The sequence below is a fragment of the Melozone crissalis genome, unplaced genomic scaffold (genome assembly GCF_028551555.1).
Source record: "Melozone crissalis strain CALT ecotype California unplaced genomic scaffold, PUWL_Pcris_2 ptg000296l_1, whole genome shotgun sequence".
NCBI classification, from domain to species: Eukaryota; Metazoa; Chordata; class Aves; order Passeriformes; family Passerellidae; genus Melozone; species Melozone crissalis.
The window spans coordinates 103,769-129,710 of NW_026536048.1; positions in this window are offsets into that span (position 1 = coordinate 103,769).

Here is a 25,942-nt window from a genome sequence, read left to right on the forward strand (position 1 = left end):
AGTCATTGAACTTACTACTTTTTAGTAGTAACTTGTTTTTTTTTTTTTTAATTTGTTTACGTGGGTATTGTGGCTTAGGCCTGAAGCAGCAGGAGCCTCCCCCTTGTTCCCCAGGAAGCTTTGCAACTGGTTTCCACCCTTGCAGCTGCCAGGATGGAGGAACAAGCGAGAAACTCTCCTTCTCTTTGCAAATCCCACATAAGGGTCTGCGCACAGTGGCAGACCTGGCCTTCATGGGTGTTGCAAAGACTCTTGATATGCTCCTGCAGCAAGGGCTGCTCCTAGCTGGTGCAACTCATCCTGCTGTACTTAGTGTCTCCCTGACACATATTTAACATCCAAAAGATAGCTGGGCACAAAACTAGGCAGGATCACTCATCATGTTTGTGAACAGTCAATATGTCCCTTGGAGGAGCAACGTCACAGCTGGTGTCATGTCATCCCTTTGACTGAATGTGTTCTGCTGTTTTCCTATTTACCTACTTCAGACTCCTTACAAACATGGATGATGGAAGAAGTCTTTTTCTTCTCATGGAGAAGACTAGACTGATGCAATCCCAGCTCTCAGTAGTGGCATGCAGATAGCAAGGCTGCCCTAGAGCTAAATATAGAAGGCCCAAACTCTGTCTGTGTCTCTTGGTGAATTGGAGGCACAGAGTGCACAACCTTCACTTTCACTCTCTTCATTGAGCAGTCAGCTCTGATAGCCTGGCTTATGTTCGATTGCACCTTATTGAACTAGGAGGCACCACCATGTAGAAACAACACAGAGGTTGTAACCTGATTGTGCAGAAAAGTAACAGGAGAAATTCATGTTTTATGAAAATCTGTGTGTACAAAGATAAGGCTATGAAAGGTGGACACATTGCTCCCAAAGGCAACAGCATTGTCATTTGCTCAGAAAGACTGTCTGAATTTTTTCTTTATAGCTGGTACCCTAAGAGATGCTTTTATGTATTCTCAGTCAAAAATTACTTAATTTTACTAAACATGTGTTCTAAAATTCGGGTTTTTTACTATGCATTTATACTATTATTTCTTTTTATTAAATATTGCCATACTAAAAACCCCTGCTATAATAGATATATGCTTAGTTGCCTGAGACTATTGCATAGCCCAGAGCTGCAAACCTGACAGAATATTGAAGCTGGTGATTAGCCAAAAAACAAACCTCAGGATCTCAGGACTTCAGAGTCTTGCAAGTGAGGAAAATCCTGATGATTGTGGCCTGATGAAGCAGGCACAACTTGCTTCGTCTTGCCCAGAGCCAGGTAGCATTTTGGGAAGTGGAGGGTTGGCTTCCCTGTCCCTTGACTCCTGCCTCATCATCCCAATTATTTGGAACGTGATACCTGGAGTAAGGAAGCAAGAGCACTGAGAATGACTTTTGTCCCACTCCTGAATGTCTTTCAGAACCACATGGATACTTCCTAGCTGAAAGAGGCTTTGCTTGGTAGGTAGAAAACACACCTGACTATACATTGTTCTCTTCTTTCTGTTTTGTTCTTCTCTGAAGGGTTGTGACCATATTTTGCCCGGGACTATGCCAATAACATCCTAAATCATCCATTACCCTCCTTTCCTGTCAGACACATGAATTTTTTAAACAGCTGATGTGAACATGCCAGTCACTATGTGGGGAAAGAGCCTAATTTTTTCATTTGAGATAAGGACCTGATCAAAAAAAAAAAAAAAGACGCAAACAGCTAATTCTCATTTGATGTCAACAGGATTTAGTGTAAAAGTGGAGTTGGACTCCTCACTATCTGTCTCTGGGACTAAGAGACATACCCACCAGGAAAACAACAACAACAACAAAAAACTCCAATAAAGTGTTTGCAAAAATTTCTAGCCTTTAGAAGATTGAGGAATAATAATGATGCTGTGATACACACAGATAGGCCTAAATTGAATGGATAGGAACCTGAAAAGGTTTCAATAAAAGAGAAATTCTTAAGGGCATAAATATGGGCATAAAAGCAAATACACAGAAATGAGGACTTGCCTTCTCCCACCTTCCAGAATATGATTTCATGCCACCAAATACTTCAGGAAAGGAAAACAAAACCCCACCATTCTAAAATTAGGAGGTTGATTTGAAGCTAATTCTGTAGTCTCAGAAACAAGATATTTTCCTCTGCAAGTGCCTTACTTAAGAAAGTTTATAAATGAGTGCAGATACTATTGTATGGAACAGGAAGAGTATTTGAATTGTGTGGCAGAGACAGAAGAACTGTCATATTGATCCCACTCCCATTAGAGTCAGTAAGAATTTTACCATTGAATCCAGTGGGAGCAAGGTCTTTAAGTTTTTGAATGCCAAGGCCAAACATCAAGCTGGAAGACCTTTATAGCCAAAGGCTCTAAGAATATCTATTTGATGCCAGTTTTCAACAACTGCAGGCAGCTGTTCTGGTCAGCTGGGGCCAACATGTTTACCATCCTTGGGTTCATTCAGATGTAGCCCCAAGGCATATATTTTCTTGCATGAGACTCTTCAATTACTTATTTTTCCCTCTATTTGCTACACTTTGCTGAGCTTTTTCTGGTAAGTTGTCTGGGGCAGGTCTATTCTATACTTCTGATTCAACAGAAATACTGCAGCAAACTATTTATGATAACTTCAGTGCATGAATATTAGTGTCAATAGCATGGATCACCTAAAGGTAAATTAAGAGCTGATGTAAACTTTTACATAAAGTCAGTTTTGTCTTCCAGGTTCAAAATGTTTTTTTCACTTTTTCTTTCCCCCACTTGCCTTCATTTATGAGTCAGAATGACACCAAATTGCCATCAAAATGGCAGAGAATGATTTTACAATATAGATCATATTGCAAAAAAAAAAAAAAAATTCACATGAAATTTTCAGCTTGTGTTTGAAAAAGCAATCAATTGAGATTGCTCAGGGGAGTTACCTTTCTTGGATTTGAATAGAATCTATGAATAGGGTTTGTACTACAGAGTTTACACTCTAAAACTAAAAATTGGCAAATCTAAGTCAAACAAAATACTTACATTTTGGGAACTCTTTCTGTATTTATACCGGCAAGTTAACAAAATGAAAATGGGCAGGGGGACTTATTCACCACTCTGATGTTTTAGATTACTGTGCAATGTTTTTACACAATGTTTTTGATATCTGTTTACCATTTCTAGGCTAAAATAAATGATAGCTATGTCATAATGTGCTGAGACAATGACAGCTATTTTCCATCCAAGTTTGACTGTCACAAGTGTCTCTATAAATGTCCCACAACGTACATTTTTTAATGAATAGAACTAATATAATATAATTTTACATAATATAATTTTAGATTACTTTTTTAAGCAGAAGGTACAAAGTAATTTCATCCTTTAAGCAGGCACACTATGTATAGGTTAACAAAAAAGCTGTTGTCAAACTTTGTGAAGCCTTATTCTTTGTGTGTTAAATTCCCTTTATCCCAAGAATAGAACACTAATCATTTCTGCCTGCAGAGACTCTTGAGGATTTGGTTCCTAAAGAAAACGAACAAAAGAAAGGCAAAATATCTGGTGCATTCTTCTACTAAGTTCACTCAGGATTGGTTTTCCATGTTTAGGACAAGATGTATCTTTCAATGAAGGCAGATTTCTCAAGAGTCAACAAATTAAGTGTTAGTGATACTACGATTGATAACACAATCACTTCAGGAGCTGGAGGGAAAAACCAGGAGCATCCTAATTAGAGGAGGCTCTACCTTTTCATGACTGGCTGGGGTTCTCCAGGCCCAGCATTGCCACCCAGGCAAGGGAAGGGATTGTCCTGCTCGGCTCTGCAGTGGAGTGGCCTCACCTCGAGTGCTGGGGGCAGTTTTGGGAGTTATAGTATAAAAAAGACATTCCACTATTAGAGAGTGTCCAAAGGAGGGCCACAAGGATGATGAAGGGTCTGGAGACGAAACCAAATGAGGAGTACTGAGGTCACTTGGTCTGCTCAGCCTAGAGAAGAGGAGTCTGAGGGGAGACCTCATTGCAGTCTACAACTTCCTTGCGAGGGAAGAGGACGGACAGAGACTGATCTCTTCATTCTCATGACCAGTTACAGGACTTGAGGAAATGGTCTGAAGCTTAGGTGGGGGAGATTTAGGTTAGACTTCAGAAAAAGGTTTTTCATTCAAAGGTTGGTTGGGCACTCGAGTGGGCTCCTCAGGGAAGTGCAAGCAGCAAGCCTGATAGATTTCAAGAAACATTTTGACAATATTCTTGGGCACATATTGTGATTCTTGGGTGTCCTGTGCAGGGTCAGGAATTGGACTTCGATGATCCTTAGGAGCCCCTTTCAATTCAGCATATTGTATGACAGCTCTATGATTCTAAGAAAAATTCTTTCTTCTTTTGAGACCACATTTATAGGGACTCTCCATATATGAAACCAGTGGTTTTTTCCCTCCTTCCCAGCACTCAGCATCCTTTGTCACAAAGGAGTATGAAATGCAACCTGAATTCATGAAGGAGAATTCATGAAGCAGGCCTGAGCCAGGTCATGTGGCAAAATGACCTAAAGGACATGGAATCAATGCCTTACTGTTCTACCGCCACATATTCTAAGCCATTTCATGCCCCTCTGCCTTATTTCTCCACTGTGAAACACAGAGAATGATTCTCCTTCCTTTCTCCTCCTTGACCCACTGCTCCTTGTCTCTCTAAACTCTTAAGAGCTTCCAGTAACAAGGATGTGCTCGCTGTTTTCCAGTTTTAAATATTGTCCTTATTATAATGCTATTGATGTAATAAATTTTACTTCAGATTTTATTTCTTTATACATAATAACACTATTTTTTGCATAAATACTGCTATTTATGGATACTAATGGTAAGACTGACTTTTCAGAATCCGGTTCACTGTTCTTCTTCTCTTCTCATAATCTAAAGTTTAGAGAAAACAGAGCACATAATACCTTTGTGCCTTTAGCTTACAAATAAGCCAATCAAACCTTTTGAAATAATAATAATAAATATTGCTAATAAGCCTGAACATATAAAACGTTTTCCCACTGTGACAAGTGTGTTTCTGTACAATAAAAACATTAAATAAAAAACTCAACAAAAATATTTCAATATAAACAATCTCCTTAAAACAAAAAGAACAAAACCCCCTAAAATCCTTAAGTCAACCACACTGAAGCCCTAAATGCATTGAAAAGATAAATGTCCAGAATCTTGGAGTCAAAGACTGAACCAAAGACTCTTGAAGTAATTGGAAATATTTTCACAGAGCAAAACACTGGCTAGTGCCCTCCTGGGTGATGGCTCTGTCTCTGTTGTGGAAAGTTCCTATCGGGTGTAACACATTCAACTCTCACCAGATTTTGGGGCTATGGGCCTTACAGCAGCTTTAGGCTCTCATAGTCATTGAATTGAAGGCTCTGAGCGTCCCCATTGGGCATAGAAATATTTGGTTTTCCAGATTTTTAATGAGTGAGCTGTTTCTTCTGTAAAATGAGACTGGGATCATAATGAGAGGGAACTTTGCTAGAAGTTGGAAAATAGTCATGAGACATCCATGCGGTCAAATAATACAATGAAGGAGCAGTAAGATAATTCATTCATTGTGCCTAAAGCTGGGAAAAGCAAAAAGGGAATCAAATGCAGTAAGGAACAAAAGTGAAGTTCAGTCAGCCTTAGACTTGGAGGGTAAAAGTTTGTTAAAGTGTTTAACACCTTCAGTTAGAAGGACTTGACATAACTATTGCACTGCCATCACAGCCACCGCCACAAATCAGTGTATCCTTTACATGGCTGGTTTCAGTACTGCTTTTTGCACCAAGAGCCATGAGCTGAATTTGCTGAAGCACAGCTTATACTTCAGAGGAAAATAGCTGGTTTTGTTAGGAAAACAGACTCATATTTACACAAAGCTAAATTTGGGAGGTTATTTTGTACATGGATTTTAGTGATGGGATAGGATACAAGGATAAGCCATTCTTAAAATTATACATGCAGTGGAGAGGTATGGCTTGAAAGGGATTAACTGGTAGAAGATTAATCACAACCATTATCAGGAGGTCTTATTATTTATGCTGGAGCTTAAATGCAGTATTTGCACAAAGGAAGGTGCAGAAGCAATACCGTGATTAACTTTCTTGACTTGTTTCAAAAGCCTTTTAAGGAGTTGAGTTGTTTCTACTAGATCTATAAGTCTTTGGAAATCTCCCAGAAACAGGAATGACTTCCTAGTTTAAAGCTTATCTTTCCACTAACTAATCACCTCATAAACCTTACAAAATATCAGCAAATATGATTTTGTTTCAGGATGTCTGGATGCCTAGACAGTGTTGGTTTTAGTAGGACTATTTAAAAATTATTATTATCACTGGCCTATTACATAAGCAGAAAATTGTGATATTAGGTGTTTATTTAAGTTGTTAACAAAAGTTTGGTAAAATAAAAAAAACTCCTTAACAACACAGTAACATTAAGAAGCAGACATTCTTTACTCAGCCAAATGCATGGGGGAATAGCCCATATCTGTGCATGCTGAATACAGGGAAGTTTCTGTTTATGTACTGTATTCTACGTACATGTTCATTGATTGTCCCAGACTAAACATACCTATCATAATAATTTCCTCAAAATCATGAACACTTTGTCTTCCCTTTATGCATGGGTTTTTGTGTCCTGGGGGTCTCTCTTGGGATCCCTAATGGTCATAGACTCCAGTGGTAACAGCTGACATACTCAAGTTGGCAGGACACTGGGGCTCGTGAACTTCCAGTTCTCCATCTTACACAATGAACACTGTTCAGTTTTATAGACCAGTGGTTTTGGAGAACAAGCATTGTGTTAACTCACCAGGTGCAGGTAATTTATCATCTGGTAACATTCCTCCCTTTGAGGCTTGTGAAGCTCGTCTTCCTTGCAAGCCTTCATAAGCCTCACTTCGTTCTATTTTTTTACTAAATCATTTAAGTTTTAAGGCAAGTATCATAATTACAATTATTACTATGAACATACGTATACTTTGCAAAAGTGAGGTCAACCAACCAGTTAGAGAAAATCCAAATTCTTTAAGTATTTTATTTAACTAATTACTTTCTAACCCTGTTATTAGTTCTCTGTTAGATGCAGCAACAGATTTTTATCCTATCGGATCATCCAATTTAGGAGTCACATTTGAAATGTGCACACAACTAGTGTTGTTGTTTAAATTCAAATAATCCCATACTCTATGTTCATGTAACAATAATAGGTCAAGACCTAATCTGTTTTATAAAGTTGCACGTGTGTTCCCAAATTTTTGTCAAATTGTTCACTTAAGTTCCCCACAGAACTGGATTTTCCAAAGGTTAATGTTGGCAAACAAGCAGTTCCAGAAATTACATTCTGTGATCTACCAAAATATTGCACTAACTCTAAGACTACATTCCCCTTCTCAGAAATTAAGAAAATTCTTTCTATTATTATAAATATCTAGTTATGTATCATTTTAATCTAGATCCAATTAATATTATCCCCCCAGAAAGAAATTACATCCTATACCAAAACCAATAGGGTTTACATATACATGTAAAAACATCATGGTGTTAGTCTTGTTTCTGCTCTGTGTTTAATGTGATGTACTCAGGGTTCAATTTGTTCCACCTTGGGTGCGATATAAATTACTGGGGGGACTTGATATGGCCCTTTTCACTTCTCCCGGATTAGTCCAAAACCCCAGGTTCTGGAGCAAACCGTATCTTCTCATTGGAAAGGATGTACATGTGAGCATGTACAATAGTCTTGACCATTTCTTGATAACAATGTACCTTTTAAAACTTAAAAGAGTTTATTTTAGCATTATTATATTAATTTCAGCAGAATTTTGAGGCTTCCCTTGACTTGTTGGTGTGCCATAGGAAAGTTTCTGGCCATCTAGAAAAGGTACCAAAATATCAAAATGTGCCAGTCCCAGTTCTGCCTGGGCAGTTCTGCAAAATCAATATGCCAATAATCACCTGGTGAATTCCTCTGTTTTACTAGCTCTGGGGGCAGACTTCTTTTTTCCTTGAGATTATTTTACAAAACAAATTACTTATTTTTCAATAAGCAAAATAATTTTTTCAACTGATCTATTAATTTCTGTCATCTTCATGTTTACTATATTCCTTTGTAAACTAATTACTCTATTCTCTACTTCTTAATGTGTTTCCTGATGTTTTGTTTCTGCTATAATACACTACTTTGGAGATACAATTACTTGCCCACATTAGTTTACCAATCCCCTGCTGGGATTTTCCCTTGTTTTCAGTGATGGGGCTAACCACCTGTTCTGATTTCATTTTTGTTCTAGGACATTCAACTATTTGTTAGGTGCTAGTACAATGATAGGTTTTTCAGTAAACTCTTTAGCTTTTTGGTCAGCTAATTGATTCCCTGTATTAACTGGGGAGTCCCCAAACTGATGGGCTTTATAAGGGCATCACAATGACTTTCAGTTTTTCCACTCTCTTTGATTTCTTCTTTGTGTTTAGTAGAAGAACTCTACACCAAAAATTAATTGCCTTTTCTTTCATATGGCTCCATGGACAAGTATTATTCTAAAAACATACTTTAAATCAGTTCATATGTTTACCTTTTTACCTTCAGTGATTTCTAGGTAAGGTCATTAGTTCTGTTTTTGGTGCTGATGTGTTAAAAAATAAAGCCTGGGTTTCTGTTACCTGAGTTGAGGTTCCCACTGAATACCTAGCCCAATTCTGGGTCCTGGATAGGACTGCTCTTGAGATCTGGTTTTCCAGAACACAATTATTCAATGGTTACTAAGCAGTCATGACACAAAGTTCTCTGGGCTTCTTCTGAAGCCTGGAAAGAACATGGCTTGGACTTAAAGTAGTGGTTACTTTATACTCCACATTGTCCTGCTCAAACTGAGCAACCTGGTATTTCAGCATCCTGCTGGCAATATCCAGTATACTTCTTTCTGTTCCAAATCATCTATTACCATGTGGGGTATGTATCAGATTTTGTGTTTCTCTGCAGCTACCATCGCTGTCACATATCCAGGTCATCCTTCACTTGCATTGTCCTGGCCAATACTCCTAGTGCCAGGTGTATTCTTTTATGCACAAAAAACTCAGATGGTTCAGTTTAAGTGTGAGAGTCCCAGTGCAGGGGTTGTCATTAAGTTTATTAGATGACTTTCTGGGCCCTCTGACTCTCAGAAGACCACACCAAATATTTTTGATGGAGAACCATACAAGGGTTTTTCTAGAACCCCAAAATTGTTGTGATATGAGATGTTGATTTATGTGTTTTCTTCCTCCTTTCTGTTTTTTCTTATTAAGAGGTTTTCTAAGAGACAACAGAAATGGTGAGGAATGGCCTGGGCATGACTAAACACCTTTGGTGAGTACCACCCTGAGCTGATTTTAAATAACAGTTTGCCTGTACAACTCAAAAAGTTTTCAGGACCCAGTTTTGGAGCACAACATCCTGCAAACCTAGATATGTACATACACAAAACAGAGATGAGTGAGTGTGATAACTGTCCAGGCTTTTGTGCATTTCCTACTGAATTTTCTGTAAGCAAGAAATTAGTTTATGTTCTGCAGAAAAAAATAACATTCCTACCCACAAATAGATAGTTTCTAACTCATGCGTTGGCATACAGCAGATCTCGTTGGAGGGGTTGTTTCCTTGTTATGATAAATGGAGACTGAAGTAATATCCAGCAACCACTGCTGAGCTTTTTGGAGCTGATGTTATAAACATAAGTATTGCCATGTGAATTTTACTGGAAAAGCATAGAGAGGAATCTTACAAGTCTTAAAAATCAAAGTTCTAATTAAAGTGTACCTAAAATATTCAGCACAAAAGATGTGGAACATGTTATTTCCTAGCATCAGTTTTTGTTAAGCCCAGATAAAGGTACAACAGCTTCTACACTAAGTTAAGTCAGGATGTTGGTTAGCAGCTGTAATAACCTGTAAGGAAGATAGCAGTTATTTCTGCTATGGTTTTGATTCATAAAGCAAAAGGTGTCATTTAGAGGGCAGATACTATAACATACGCGTACATTTTTGTCCAAAAGGCACCAGTAAAATTTTTCAATGTGTTCATCACTTTTTAACAGCCGTTATTAGGACAACGGAGGCCACAATTCTGAAAGCTGTGGAGCCTTTCTGTATACCTCAGCTGTCTCCAGGATGCCCCTAAATGTCTCCCATACCTAATCCAGTTAACACCACATGAAATCCCTTCGGGGACGACACTTGGCAGCCATTCTTTGTATTCAGGGAATGGATCTAGTGGCAGACAAAGCACACCGCTCTGGAGTGGCTGGAGGAAAAGGAGAGGAAGAGTGTTTGCAGGACCTAGTTCCCTCCTGGCTTGGAGCAGATTCCTTTTGTTCATCTTTCCATACCATGAGAGAAGATACAGTATCTTGTAAATTTGGTTTGGTTGTTTTTTGTTTTTTTTTCCCCAGTGTTCCTACCTGTAGATGTGTACATGCCCTCTGATAGCTTATTCTGCTTTTGACAATGTATACTTCTAAGTTAAAGCAAATTGTTTACTCGGAGAAAGAGATCAAAGCTATTATTATAGTAAGGTTTCTCCCCAGAGAGGCTTCTTGTCTAAAAGAATAGACTGACAAACACCATGTTCATTTAGATTCCCGTTTTGCTCTCTTTATTTCTTCACTCAGACTACTATTTAGCTACTTTATTTCATTTCCTTTTTTAATTCCACAAATTTATGGCAGCATGCTTCTCTATAGCAACATTAAAAAAAATCACACTGAGCATAGGATGCAAGAGTGCTGAGTTAAGGTTCTATTTTAAAAAATAAAGAAAAGAGAGACAATAACTTGGGGAAAAACCCCAAAATCAAACAGGAAAAAAGAAGTGAAGTATATCTTGAGCTGGCTGAGTTCTGGGAAATAAAGAAAGAAAACTGCCAGAATTTCTATGGCTTCAGAGAGGAGCTTGAACGGCTGCATCCTGAAATTTCTCAGAGGCTGCAATCATTCTTGTAAGGAGAAGGGCTGTGATCTCAAAAAACCTGATCACAAAATGGAGGAGAGAAGTGCAGCTTGAGAGAGGTGAGAGGAAGTTGATCTCAGGACAGGGGGTTTTTTTTCAGCTGTGCCTCGAACCTGAAACTATGTGTTTTACTTTATTGTGATAATTATTTTACGTATTTCTAAAACCTTACAGGCTTGATTGTTTTTAAAGAGTGGTGCTAAGAGAGGGATTGTGGCTTCAGGCTAGCAGAAAAAAGCAGCAGCAGGTGCTGTGTAGTTAGTTTTGCTTTCTCTCAGGAAAGGTTGGGCTACATGTGCTCAGCTTCTGTTTCAAACCTGACAGAAGGAAATCTGAAGATTTTTTCATCTTGTTAAACTGCAATCAGCCAATGGTTTCCCTTTCCAAAATAATACTAGATATTATTACTGAATGTTCAGGCTTTGCATTCCTGACAAACAGGAAATATATGCCACAATAATAGGATGTCAATCAGAAAGATAGCATCAATTTTCTGCTTTCTAAATCGTCCCCACCACCTGCTGAGCCTTTGATCATCCCAAACAATTAATTTAACAGGTACATGATTAAAAAATAAATACTTCCCAGTGAACCTGCATGCTACAATACATATTAGCAAGTTCTGATCTTGTTCTCAGTGAAAACAAATCACTCACATACAAAAGAGGAATAGAAGAAAAGTGCAAATACAGTCTGCTGATCAGAGACATCCAAATAACTGTGCATTAAAATACATCACTGTTTTTAAGCTATTGTGGTGCATCAGTATGCTTTAGGGATATACATTTGTTTCTTCAGGAACAAGTAGTGGAATGGAATTTTGCAGCTATATTAATTAAAGTGTATCTCTGTTATGTGGAACCTTTTGGAAATGTTGACTTTAAAATTCTCAATTGAAGTGAAACTCTAGAGTTTGTCATTCCCGTAGGAAATCACAACTCCTCTCAGAAAACTGAAAGTGTACTGAGCATTGTCTGAACTCTGCAAGCTACAACGCTTGGTCAGAACCTCATATCACTTTCAAACATCTTCCAAAAGGGGTTGCAGAGGCAGACCTGAAAGTTCCCTGAAAGAAATCCACAAAGCAGCAGGATGAAGCTCTGACTATCCCTTTGGGTAGCTACTCAAAAGCTTCACTACTTGCCGGTGCCCATCCAGACCTCTGGAGTAGGAGTGAATAGAGACTTTCAGTCCTTTTCAGAGATCTCTGTTATTTTCTTTTTTTGCTGTCTGATTTGAAAGCGCTGTAACTAAAGAGTGTACGAGGCATTTCTGAAAGCCAAAATCTGCACCAGCCCACGCTGCTAGAGTACTGAGAAGGGGTGCAACCAGTATTTCAAAACAAATGAGGTCTGAACAGTTCTTATTTTATGAGTCTTCGTCTTAAAAGAGCAGTTCACAAAGCATCCTACTACACAATACACTTAAGGTTGCAGCACTGATACCCAGACTCTCTCTCATTCAAATAAATTAAACAGGAAATACCTACTCAAGAGTACTTGACGATCTGAAACTTTCTTATCTTTGCCCAGCATCTTAACAGGGATTCTGTTAATATCCCAGAGCTCAGTCCTTAAGCCTAATGCTGGGAGCTAATTAGGCAACTTTCAGCTCTTACTGAAACTAATGGGTGTTCTAATGTTCAGCAGTTTGGAGAATTGTGTTCTGAAAAGGAAAGAATGTATAGTTCACTGGATGTCTGTTTCTGTAACGCCAGATCGCAGGAAATATTTAATGCAGGCTCTTTACAATTCATACTTAATCCTAACAGCCACCTTTTTGCTGGTTTTTATACATGCTGGACCATGCTTAAAATATATGTAAGCTTTGCAGAAGATCAGAAGTTGGTGGTGTGAGGCCATTTACAACATGTGTTAGAAGACAGCAGACTGGGACTATAAACAGTGTTTCACATGCTGCTCCTTTAGTACCTGCTCACAAATGAACGTTATCATGCAGCTGGAATGCTGTAAATATAGAAAGGCAGAAGAATATCTTAGTATGATGTGGACCTCCAAACAGATTCGGTGATCAATCTGGGATCAGTATAAACCGCCTCTCTAGAAGCATCATAATTTCCTTTTCCTTCGTGTGTCCTTTATGCTTTGTTTTTGCTCACACTGTTAGGTATTAAAAGTGCATTAACAGTTTTTTCTAAAAAAATGAGGAAAATTTTCCTCCTTTTGAAAAACATCTGTAGCTTTTTTTCCTTGCATCTCTTTCAAAGAGTTTGAAAACAGTTTCAATAAGGATTTAAGCAATACACATCCAGGTTCCTAGGACAGTTGCAGAAATTAGGGTTTAAAAGCAAAGAAAATTATTGTTTTCTCTGAATCTACAGTCTTAGCAGATCTCATTGGTTCTGGGAGTCTTCTTTTTTTTTATTTTTTTTTTTATTTTTTACTTTGATGTCCCTTTCACTCACTATCTAAAGAAAATTTATCTTGTGTCTAAACAGTCTAAACATCCATATGTAAACTTTCCTGTTTGCTGCTTGCAGTATTCTATTTAGTGGAATACACATATTTAGAGACATCAAAATCTGTTGTCATAGAAGTTTGTGAAAATTTTTGAAAGACTCAAACATTTTCTTAGTATGGTCTGCTGTCAGGAAAGGTAGATTCTTGTGCATAATCCAAAAGACTTGGTACATAACATTTACTACCATACATCTAATGCTGCAATATGCTTTCCTCAAGACTTAAACTTTCTGCTAAAAGACTTTTAACACAAATTATAAGCGATTAATTAAGTGCATGGCAAATAAAATATTGCTGAAAATGTAAAGGTGACTTTTAAATAACACTCTTTTTCCTCGATGTAAACTTTATCTAGACAGTTTCAACCACTACTTATTTTTAGTGCCTTTATTTGATAACTATTCCCCAGTAGAGCAGCATATGGACATGCAGGAACTGAAACAGTTTTTCTTCAATATCTGGTAGACTTGTGCATGCCTGAAGCCCTCAAGAAAAGCCACAAAACTCTACAAACTGGCAACTGTGGGTTTGTCTGTTCTCTATTGATTCTATTTCTGGGAAAAAAAAAATAAAGAACCTGTGTGTGAATCATGTGACTACTGAACTGAGCAAGTACTCACCAGCAGATAAAGCTGCTGCTCTGAGACCTTTCATAGCCTAGTTTTGGTTACTGCCTCAAAACCTTTTTTCTATTTGTTTCTGAACCATTTAAGTTTTGTTTTTTTTTACTTTGAGGCTAGAGAGTGGAAACCAGACAACTAAGATTCCTAAAAACATTTTGGAAATTGTAAAGACATTCTCTAGAATTGCTAACAAAATTTGCCATTCTGTAATTTTATTTGAATCTAAAGAGAATTTTTTGTCTCTGGATGGTACAGAGCATTCACATTTCTCTAAGCAGAGTTGTGTTGAACAATAGACAATGGAGAGTGCTGTGCAGTTGCAGACACACTGACAAAAGGGCAGAATTGCGAGACTGATTTTCACAGGACCTTTGATTAATTTTAAGGTAATTTATGCACAATTTATTCCAATTACAGGTTGTAATTCCACAGTACTGCACTCAAATTTGAAAATATTTATTAGCGAGTGGTTATTTTCACTCAAAAATTAAATTCTGTTCATGCTGTATTGGAATATAATCCCAATATTACCGGATGGAACGTGCCTGGGCTCGTCTGGCTCTTGCTGCTTAACCAGAGGTGGCAACTGAGATGGTTTTCACCTCAGAGACACCTTTGGCTGGATGCTGCAGCTAGGCGCTTGGAACAGGTCCAGGCATGCAGGAACTCAGTTTTACCTCTGGTGGAAAGGCCTTAGGCGATGGTGAAGGGAAAAGGAGACGGATTCTGCTGGAGGGTTTAATCCAGGCTTTTATTCCCAGGCACACAGACATCTGAATGTTGTAACAGCTCCAACAGAATACCAAAGCACGGTCCCGCATCTTTTAAGCCCGGGGAGAAGGAGGAGGGAAGGGGTAGGTGTGCCACCAACCAGATAGGAGGGGGGAAGGCTCAGGGGACAAGTGACACTTGGATAACCCAATGCCCCCCAGGGTTGAGAGGCATCTTTTGAGACTGACGGGAGGGGAAGGGAGAAGGTGTTGGCCACCTGGGAAAGGAACTGAAGCAGGATATTACATCACACCGCAACAATGCTGTCTGCTCTGTTGATATATCACAGAAGACTCAGAATCACAGAACAACAGAATGTTTGGGGTTGGAAGGGAATTCTGGACACTGTGCAATCCAATCACACTGCTCAATCAGGTTCACCAGAGCAGGTTGCACAGGATCTGGTTTTGAATATCTACAGAAAAGGAGACTCCACAACCTCTCTGGTAGCCTGTTCCAGTGCTCAGTTGCACTCAAAGTGAAGTTTTTGATCATATTCAGATGGAATGCCAATTTTCAGTTCAACAAAGTTTTTCCAATTAAAAAAACCAAAGATTTCTTTCTATCAAGAATATCATAACAATATGTCTCTTTCACCAACATGTCCAGTTTGGCTGAAGACTTTCATGTATGTACCACAACTCCCTTCCTGCTTATTCAAAGACTTTTCTTAAATCCATTGTCTTCCACCTCCTGCCTTCATTTTCCTTAGTTTATCCTTCTTACCCTTTTGGAAATTTCTAATTTGGTCTTCTGGCACATGAGTCTTCAGCTTTCTTTTCTTCTTATTTCTTCACTTTCTGTAGTTTTAACCTGAGATATGTTCTTTCCAATGAAAATGGTTTTTCTCTGATTTTTTTCAGAAACTTGAACCACTAGTTCCATGCTTAATGGAACTAGGAGGTCACTTTCCTCCTTTCATCTACTTGTGCCTAGTAACTTCCTGCCAGGATTCCCACAAGATCTAGCATTTAACCTCTGCAAGGCGTCCCATGAAGTTTTCCAACAATGCTATCAGGTTAAGTTCTGCTCTCCTTCAAACCACCAGCAGCTTTCAACATCATTTGATCTTCTTTAGGTTTCATGGCTGCTTCTTCTCACTCAGCCAAAAACCACCATTATTAGAGCTTTTTCTCCATATCACTGCCTGTCAGTAATACCACTGTGCCAGCACTCTTCCTCTTCCACAATGTCATCAATCAGTGAAATCTCTGCTATGAGAAGAGATCAGCTGTACCACAGAATCACAGGGTTGGAAGAGACCTTCAAGATCATCGAGTCCAACCTGTTCCTTAACACTTTAATTAAACCACGCCATCAAGTGCCACATCCAGTCTTTTTTTGAACACATCCAGGGATGGTGACTCCACCACCTCCCCAGGCAGACCATTCCAGTACTTTATCACCCTTTGCATGGAAAACTTTTTCCTAATATCTAACCTATATTTCCCTTGATGCAGCTTCAGACTGTGACCTCTGGTTCTGTCAGTTGCTGCCTGGAGAAAGAGACCAACCCCCACCCGACTACAACTACCCTTCAGGAAATTGTGGAGAGTGATAAGGTTGCCTCTGATTCTCCTTTTCCCCAGGCTAAACAAGCCCAGCTCCCTCAGCTGATCCTCTTAGGGCTTGTGTTCCAAGCCCCTCACCAACCTCTTCTGGATGTGCTCAAGTGTCTCAATGTCCTTTCTAAACTGAGGGCCCAGAACTGGACACAGAACTTAAGCTGTGGGCCTCACCAGTGCCGAGTTCAGTGGGAGAATGAGCTCCCTGCTCCTGCTGGCCACACTATTCCTGATACAGGCCGGGATGCCTTTGGCCTTCTTGGCCCCCAGGGCACCTGCTGGCTCACGTCCAGCCAGCTGTCAACCAGCGCCCCCAGGTCCCTTTCTGCCTGGCCACTGCCCAGACACACCCTCCCCAGCCTATAACACTGCAGGGGGTTATTGTGGCCAAAATGCAGGACTTGGCACCTGGACTTATTAAACTTCACCTTGTTAGACTCAGCCCATCTATCCAAGTGTTCCAGGTCTCTCTGCAGAGCCATCCTACCTTCCAACAGATCATTCAACTCTTATTTATGCAACACTGACAGTGGAAGTGATGCTTTGTTTAAAATAGACAAAATATCCTTATAAATTGACTTTTTAAAAAATGATTATTACAGTTCCTCAAAATCCTGTATCTTATACCTCTAATTTTGTTCTGAGGGTGGTTCTTGCTCTAAGCATATAAGGGCAAAGGGCAAAATCCACCTGTGTGCAAGCACAGAAAGAGGAAAAATAATATAAGAAGATAAAGACTGTACTGCCAATTTGCATATGCTTCAAATACCCCTGTTTCTCTGCTAAAAGAAAAAATATTTTTACCTCTAAAACTTCTCTCTCACATGTACTGTCCTTAAGGCTGTCACTCAGCAGAAGGAAACACATATGTCTCAAGAGTACTTTTGTGCTTTTCACAATATTATCAAGGGAAAATATGTTGTACATTCTCCTGATTTTCCCAGATTTTCAACTGCAGTTTATTCTAGTTTCTTCAAAGTTCCCTGTTTTTCCAGCTACAACATAATCACTTTCATAAATGAAGGGACACAGGGAAGAAAAACAAAAAAGGAGAAACTGTTGATTGATATAATAACAGGATTAAAGATGGATGGAAGAAATGTGTGACTTGTGAGGGTACATATTGGTGTGTGTTTCTGTCCTCTAGAAATGTATAAAAATAGAAGAGACACCTGCAATTCCCCTGCCTTGCAATTTCTCTAGCAATGACAAAAGGAAAGAGCATTTCTTTATATGTAAATAAATTCTTATGTTCTCCTAGCTAGTTGATCATGTCTGTTATCAGAGAAGCTAGAATGAGTTCAAAATCAAATGAAAAAGCTGACAATCTTTATTCTGCTACCGCAATCATCTCCAAAAATGTGTCTTTTTGAAAAAAATACACATTCTACCACAAAACCCCAGTTTGCACATGCAAATATGCAGTAGAATATTTAATTGCCACAGAACCCACTTGATGTTTCTCTAACTATTTGACATTACAGTTGCTGCTGGGAAGTCATGTATTTAAAGTTTACCACGAACAAATATTTTGTTGCTAGTTTTTCTAGAAGAAAGTGATGAGAACTACTGAGAGAAACATCAATATATGCAGTAGCCAAGCAGCGCAGTCCAAGGTAGTATAATGGAAACTAATGTTGAAACTGTAAGCAAAAGAATACTTATGACAGACTCAGAGTGTTAACACTGATAAGACAGGGAATATGGGAAGAGCTGAGTCTCAGTCAAGGCAGGCGTGTGCCCCCTGGAAAGAAGAAAACAAAGATATTGCTTCCACAAAGAAGGGTGCCAAGAGGTCTCTTCCTTTCTTTCCTGCAGAAAACTAGACAACTCTCATTATCATTCAGGCTTGTCAGGAAATGACTTTGCTGGTCAGGAGGATGTTTGCTGGTCTTTTCTTTTTTTCCCATAATAAGAGTCATTGTAGAATAAGAATAAACTCTTCATTTTACAGGATGATGGTGTTTAAAGCAGTGCAACTCTGCAGTTCATAAATTCAAAACACTTTAAATTAACTTCTAAATATGAAATGAATATATTAAAATGGAAAAAGAGAGAAAAAAGATACCTGTATTTCCAGTAGATGAACAGAATTAAGAATAGTAATAAGATTTATTTCTGTAACATATATAAATAAGAAAATAGAAGGTGAATTTAAAAAAAATCTGTGATTTTTTTGAAATCTGTGAAATCTGTCTGAAATACAGCCTCATCTTCAAAGGGTATTTTGTACATACAGTGTACTACACAATACATTTACCTTGAAGATAGTGTGTTCAGTTTAGCCATTCTTGATTTAGTTTTCCACAGGACTCGCAGGAGCCAGTTCAATCCTGTGAGCAGGACTCAATCATCTGACCTGTGTAATTGCCTAAACTGTGTGTACGAATGAGTCATCTACCTGTACATTTTCAGTGGAACTGAAGTTCAACAACCTTAACTTTCATACACCATGATAATGCAAAAACATGTCAGTATATTTGTAAATCCATTAGATCCTATTTGGTTGTACTTTTTAGATCTCAGGAATTTGCCTAGGAAGTTATGCTAGCTGGGGAAGAATCACATCACCTATCCATGCTAGCCAATGGGCTGACCCTTGTGCTATTCCCTCGTAAACTGGTTATATCTGTCATATAAATCAGGGAGAGAGCCCAGGATCCCAGCATGGCATATTGGGAAATCATTGCTTAGACTATAATCACATTCTAGGATGAAGAGAAAAGCTTTAAACAATATAGAGATGGAAGCTGTTTTCAAACTGCTTTAGGAAAAAAAATGAAACCGGCTCCTACTTTGGCTCCTGTGTTACAGAAGAGCTATGCAGCAAGCCTCAGGCTTCTCTCCTGCTTCAGCTATTTGGCTGATGTTATTTGTAAACTTAGGCACAATCAGTAAGATGATGACTGCTGAGTCTTATTTTAGATGGACAGTTTTCATGTTCAACATGTTTTTAAATGAAAACAATTTTTAATCTGTCTTTTAAAAATAGTACTGCAGAGTATTGGCATCTGTTGTGTATAATGAGAATATATTTGTCAAGCATGCAAACTAACAAATGCTTCCAAATATTTGAATGTCCACAGATGACTACAAAAAATCCTAGACCTTTGCAGTTCTGTATTAGAGAATTTGGTAGCAGGGGGTTTGGATCACCATATTTTAATTGGGTTAAATAATTTCCACCAGTATGATGCTGTCAAATTTCCAGTAGTACAGTATCTTATCAAAGCTTTTCAAGAGGAAAGAAAGTAGGTTATTTTGGTGCATCAAAAGAGGATTTGAAACTTTGAATTGCTTCACTCTCCTGTCTAAGAACCTGGAATAACCTGGTGCTGAACTTTTGGCTCTGGCCACCACTCTATAAAGCGTCAGATAACAGCACACCAGCCACTCAACAGCTGCTATATTTTAAACAACCTCTGACTACAAGTTCATTTCCAGCTTTTCCCTCAATATTTGTGGGAGTTTTCTTGTGATATACAAAAAAAAAAATCTCAAACTCATAACAAGGTGAATATGACACCAATACCATGCTCTAGCAGTCACAGGAGTTTAAAAAACGCTTTTGAGATGTGACACATTTCAAAAAGTATAAAGTCAGGATAAGAAGCAGAAAGACTATGTGATCCTCTTTTTATTCTCCTTCACTCCCTCACCTTCACATCTCTGCTTTTCTATTGTTAGACTTTTATGTCTGCAAAGACTCAAAGTAACAGGAACAAGAGAGGACAGTAGAAATATTTATGTCAGAGATGTAATATTTGGAGGAATTCAGTGTCTAATAAGAGCACCATTTTTTTTGTGAGCTTGAGAGGTTGATAAATAACAGAGGCAATAGCACAACAGAGGCAATCTTTTAGCAAAGTCCATACACGAAGATATTCAACCAGCAGCAGAGAGGGAAAGCAACAACTGGCAGAAGCCATCATGCTATGTCTTGATCCTTGCCAGAGACAGGTGATCAAAGTAACTCCCACACTCTTTTCTCTGTATGTTGTTTTGGAGCTGGACATACAACTATCTGGGCCTGGAATGCAGCTTTAATATGTAGTTCTGCAGATCTTTCCATCTTATTTTTGGAAATGTCTATTCCCATGCTGCTGGAGCCTCTCCAGCTTGCAGCAAGATGCTGAGATGTTAGGGATGGGTTGCTCTTCACCTCCTTTGGGAGGGTGCCTTCTAGCAGCTGGCCAAAGAGCAATGTGGATATCTTGCATTTTGCTCACTTTATCAGCCTCAAAGGAGTGCAGGGACTGCAGCTGCTGCGAGAGAGCTGTGTTGTGCTGGGAGACAAATGTGGTCTGGAGGGATAGGGTGAGTGGAAGCCCTAAGATTCCTCCTCCACACAACTCTATTTGTGTCTGTCACTGTCCTGCCTTCCTGTGGGTCACAGTAACCTCCCACAGTTAGTATGCACACATCTGTGTATGTTGTGAGAAAAACCACCATCCTCAACTGACAGGTTGTGTGAGGCACATGTCTAACCTCTGCTCACCAGTTCTGCGTACATGGACTTTGCACTTCCACTCTGTTACTGTCAAGTTTTAAAGCTGAAATACCCAGATTGGACAAAAACACTAGGGTGATGGGAGAAATGCAGGCATGTGTTTTCAATAACCCAGCCCAAAAAGTTGCTATAAATGCATGTGTCAAAGGCAAGGGGATTCACTTTCCTAGTGAACAGGGATCAATTCCTCTCCAAAGGCCATAAAAAGACTGGCTGTTCTGGACATACTGCCCAGGTCTGGTTTCGTGCAGCCATGAATGGTGTACTACTCAACAGGAATCACTGCCATTAACAAATCCTCATTTGTTAATCACCACAGATTCTTACTGACTTTAGTAAGGTTGTGTAACCCACCAAAACGAGAAAAAAAACCTGTAGAACTGTGTGCAGTGTCTCATACGTGAGCAACACATGGTGCCTAAAGGATTTTATCAGACTGTTTTCCATCTTAATGTAGAACTGCTGGGGTGAAAAATCCTGGATATATTGCAGTGAATAGATATTTTAATACTTACAGTAGTGGGAATAGGCTTTGTTCAAAAATTGTTTAATAAACGTCAATGAAAGGGTGAGCACAGAAAATATTACAGTTGAGGGGTCAGGAAAACAGTCTGCTTTCTCCATTTGGCTTCCCTAGATTTGTCTTCACTGGTGTTTGACAAAGAAATAAGCATAATAATGTAAGAGAATAGTATATTCAACCCCCAAAAGTTTAATTAATAGGCTTTCAGGGTCAGGTTTTGCATAAAAGCCTCAGCTGCCTTAGTACAATCTAGCAAAGCAGAATTTGTTTTTTTCTCAATGTTCCAACCAAATAAAATTTTTACTGAAATGTAGGTCCACTTATGGTTGTGCTAAAGCATTTAATTTTTTAATGTGAAAATTTGGTGCTTGAAACAGATTGGGCTAATATTTGTCTAAGTATTCAGAGACACATAGATGGATAAATTATATAGAAAATTATTTTTAGACAGACACAGAAATCCTTTTAAAGATGTCAAGAACTCATTACTGGCTTTCCATTTTCATAGATGAAGAAAGAGGCACAACAGTCGCATGTAGTTAAGATGGATAGTAAAATCACAAATATAATTTGAGTATGCTAGATAATAATGTCTAGATCACTTCCCAGACCACATAAAATATTAGCAGAAATAGCCACTATCTATTTTTATGTGTTATTGTAGTGACTGATTATCAGTTATGACACTTTATTTATTGTAAAAAAATATTATTACCTAATATTTCTATTAGAATAGAAATAGATTCTGGTTTCAGAAACACGGCATCTGTTCATGCCTAATGGGATTGACATTTAAAAAGACTATCAATCATTTTTGGTACTTGTGAAGGGATCACCTCAACGCCTCAGTTGAGATATCTGTTGGGTGAGTCCATGAAAGTAAACACGATTACCCTTGGTCAGCACAAATATCAGGATCAGATTCTTGGAGGAAGACATTACTTGGTAGCTGGGTTATATATGGAGGACATCACATTGAGTGCTTGATTGAGACAGCTAGACTCGACCCAGGTCCTCTCAAAGACAAACAGCTGGGTTAGTGTTGTGTTTTGCCACAAGTGGTTGGTCACACTAGTGAATGAATTTCCACAACAAACTGGATCCTTTGTATAAGTGTGTGTAATTCTTTCCGTAGGCATACCAACTGTCAAGTCATGTGCACATCAGGAAGTAATTTTTTTCTGAGATTTCCAAACGACTATCAGTTTTTTTCTGAGATTTCCAGACTATCAACCAGATTTCCAAACAACTATCAGTTTTTTTCTGAGATTTCTGAGACTATTTGGAAGGCAGGAATGTTCAAATATGGAAAACAAAACTCAACAGCAGTCAAAACCATTAACTGTTTAGACAAAATGAAATCTTATTCACTTTGTGACACTATTATCTCATTAATACTAGTTCCACAAAGTAAAATATGCACATGGGGGAAAAAAAAGTTAGAATCTAACAGTATCTACAGGTTAGGTAGCATCTAAATATTTTGTGTGAATTCCTATGGACAAACTAAATACTCATAGTAAGCAATGCAACATATTCATTTGGCTCCAGTTGCGACTTGTCACAAGGAAAGTGGGGAAAATGATTCTCTGCTCTCTCCTCTTCCACCTCTCTCAAAGAGACACCACATACATCTCCACTGAAAACAAAACCTCCTTTGGTCCCATTGAATTTGATGCTTGTGCTCCTTGAAGCAGAGAAAATACTTAGCAAAAAAGACAAGATCTTCAATTTTAATGTACTTTAACACAGACCTCGAGGTGTAAAATGTTAATTTATGGCTAATTCCACTAGGCATTCCCCAATACCATGACACTGTTCCAGGAGCCAAGACTGGCATCACTTTATTGGGAATGTCCACAGAAGACATCTACAAAGATTAATTCTCAAGATGGCTGAAGCCTGCTGGAGATAGGACACTTGTTTCATATTGTTTCTGGTTAAGCACAGAAATGATAGCTTTCCCTCACTGCTGACAACAACAGGAATGAGGACTGTAGAAAAGCAGCCAGGGACACATAGTCTGCTAACTTTTTTAGGGCCAGTTGAGATGGATATGATACAAAAGTGGCAGGGCAAGAGCTCTTCAGCGGATAGAATCTTGTGCTATTCAGTCTCATGGAATATATATAAAAAAAGATAGACCCATTTCTGTTGTTTCAGCTTTAATAACCTTTTCTTGCTTTAGGTTGAATTCTGTTTTCTTTTAAACTGGGAAAATCTGAAGTGACTGCATCAAACTAAAATAAAGAACAGACATGTAAAATGCAGGTGAATTTAGAAGCAGGCCCAGTCCATTAAGAAGCACCAAGATTATAAAGAGTAGCTCAAGAAATTAAAGCAAAGTAGCAATCACTGCTCATGACCAGTTCATGAGGAAATAAACCAAGTATTTCACAATGTTTTGCACAATGGAGGTGTTAAAATACAGCTTTCAGAGAAAGAGTTTTAAAAATCCTTTTAAAATGCTTACAAAGCCAATGCTTCTAAAACTGTCTCCTTCACCCTGCCCTAAAGCTTTTGGTGGATTCTACTCTCAGATGGAACGCTGCTCTACCTTCTACTCCAGCAGCTAATCTGGGAGTGTTACCTTGTAACAACTACAAGGTGACCAAGTTGATTTGCAGGTCTTTGTGTTGCCATTTATGCTACAGTAATACTTGGGAAACCTTTGCCATCCAAATAAAGCAAATGTTCTCCAAAGTAATTCCCTTTTTAAGATGAATACCAGGATCACAGATACATATTATCAGCTGTCTGGCAAAGAATTATTGCCTGATTTACTTGAGAGAAGTGTGCTTGTTTGTCTTCTGGGACCAAGTACCTGGAAGACATTAAAGCCAGTGCTTTACAGAGGATATGTGAAACAGTGGAAAAGCTAGGTCAAATAACAGGTCAAATGTTACGTCAGATTACTGTGTTGCTTAAAATGAGTTAACAGGTCATGCTTTGCACCAAAGACTCAGCCTAAATGAATTATTTAGCCACCTATGTGGCTTTTATCAGAAAGCAGTTCAGATAAAAGTAATCCTTACTTTGTTCCGTACTGAACAGTAGCAGTGTTGGGGAAGTATAATTTTGGAGGCTCCACAGCAGAACAGGAATTTTATCTGTAGCTGTTGGTGCTTTACAAAGAAGTTCAAGAATATAGTGCATCCAGGGCCACCCTCAAAAGATAGAAAAGCACTAGATTACTTTAGTAATTGAAAATATTATTTGTTGAAAGATATAAGAGAACTAAGGGTAGGTACCATGTTTGATTGTCTCCTACTTCTTCTAATAGAACACTAATATATAAATGATCTTTATAAACAGGGGACTTAAGTGCAATTTCCATAATTAAAATGAAAAGGAAGTAATTTTTTGAGATTATAAAGAAATATACTATAGAATTTATATAGCAATAGATCTTTGGACATAAGAGGGAAGGGGAGACAGGATTAGCCATGAAAATATTTTGATTAATGAAACAATAACTGGGAAAATGAATTTTCTTCCCCTCCTACTCTGCATATTGAGTTTACAGCCTATGTAATTTTTCCATGCATTTCCTTTCTTCCTAATACCGTTGTTACCTTACTCAGTTTAGAGATGAGGTGAAGAGCTAAAAAGCTTGGGACACTGAAATATCTCACATTCAACCTTTTAAATATCAGTTAAATATTATTTTTATATGTAATGTATATTTAAATCAAATTTAATGAATACTCTTTAAAAATGCGTAGAACTTTCTGTGTAGTATTGTAAATTCAAAAATTAAAGCCAGACTACACTGAGAGTATCACTTAATTTTTTAAATATTCTTTCTTCTTGACTGTTAACCAATGGACCTGTGTATAAGTAACCCTTTTCCTCAGTGTTTATCTAGAGGAGCTCACAATGCCCCAAAGATTGCTATTCCTACAACTTAATCAATCCTGCTTTATGACAAAGCTTAGTGAACAAACAAATCCCAAGGAATATTACTAGGAAGCACCTTTTACACTCGTTTACCTGGGTAAAATGATGGCAAAATGAAACAAAAATTCTACAGAATTAGAATAGTCATACTTTAAACTTAATTTCTGTGACTCAGAATAAAATTTTCTGGTGTGAAATTCATTGTAGAAACACATTCTTAGCAACCCAGTAATAAAATAGTTGTGATACTATAATTTTACAGGGTCTAATCTCCTAATCATTAATTGTTTAACAATACCTGTACAATACCTAGATTTGTGTTAATACTTTGCCTGCCAGTGTATAAGCACTGAAGTCCTTGAACTTAAACTAATCAGGAAGGCAGAGTAAGTATAGGATGTAAATAATTTATAATAAATATCACAGCTTTTTTCAATGGTGCTACTTTTAGTTGCATTTCTTGAAGGTAGGTGAGGAACAGCTTTTTGATTGACTCCTGTAGAGCCCCAGAGTAACAACCTGCATCCTCCCTAAAACCTCTGACACTGTAGGTCAGAAGGAAAACAAGTTTGGTCAGAATATGATAGTT